The following is a 1296-nucleotide window of genomic DNA, read 5'->3' on the forward strand; positions in this document are numbered from 1 at the left end:
CGGGGTTTCACCATGTTGACCAGGATGGTCTCGATCTCTTGACCTTGTGATCCACCCGCCTCGGCCTCCCAAAGTGCTGGGATTACAGGCTTGAGCCACCGCGCCCGGCCTACTAATTTTTGTATTTTTAGTAGAGCCAGGTTTCGCCATGTTGGCCAGGCTGGTCTTGAATACCTGACCTCAAGTGATCTGCCCACCTTGGCTTCCCAAAATGCTGGGATTACAGGCATGAGTTCGTGCACCTGGCCTCATTCCATTCTTCACCATGCTACTGACCATTCATTTACTTAGCACCACTTGTGTGCCAGATGTTGTGTCAGCATTATGGAGGACTTCCCTTGGGAAGCTTGTTAGCTGTACTTGCAATCTGATTGGATTCCCAAATTAGGATATAACACCAGATATTTCCCAAATAGAGTATGTGCCACACTTTATGATAACTGCCTGTTTACCAATGTTTCTATCTCTCCCCATCTGGTTTTTTCAAGGGCAGGGAACATAGGGTGTGTGGTGTCACTGTGGTACTCAGTGATGTTTACTGTTGGGAAGAAGGAAGGGTCAGTCCCTGTTTTTGGAGACTTTATGTTCTAGCAGGCAGAAATGAAGCACAAATAGTTCAAGAAATAAACAATTTAGAAATAAAGTCACTGGGTGCAGTGATGCATGCCTGTAGTCTCAGCTACTCCGGAGGCTGAGGTGGGAGGATCGCTTGAGCCCAGGAGTTCTGGGCTGTAGTGCACTATGCCGATTGGGTGTCTGCACTAAGTTCGGCATCAATATGGTGACCTCCTGGGAGTGAGGGACCACCAGGTTGCCTAAGGAGGGGTGAACCGACCCAGGTCAGAAATGGAGCAGGTCAAAACTCCTGTGCTGATCAGTAGTGGGATCGTGCCTGTGAATAGTCACTGCACTTCGGCCTGGGCAACATAGCGAGACCCCATCTCTATTTAAAAAAAAAAAAGAAAAAAAGAAATAAAGTCATATACAATAAAATATTCTTTACAGAAAAAAAACCCAGAAAAGTAATTTGGTTTGCTAATTTGCCAGAATGAGTGGCAAATATATAATAAAACCTATGAATAGTTTTTATGGCTGGGTGAAGTGGCTCAGGTCTGTAATTCTAGCCCTTTGGGAGGCTGAGTGGGGAGGATCACTTGAGCCTAGGCATTTGAGCCTAGCCTGGGCAATGTTCCAAAACTCTGTCTCTCTATTTTTTTTTTTTTTTTTTAAATATAAGATGGGGTTTCACCATGTTGGTCAGGCTGGCCTTGAACTCCCGACCTCAGGTGATCCGCC

This window comes from Cebus imitator, unplaced genomic scaffold, assembly GCF_001604975.1.
Source record: "Cebus imitator isolate Cc_AM_T3 unplaced genomic scaffold, Cebus_imitator-1.0 Scaffold499, whole genome shotgun sequence".
NCBI classification, from domain to species: domain Eukaryota; kingdom Metazoa; phylum Chordata; class Mammalia; order Primates; family Cebidae; genus Cebus; species Cebus imitator.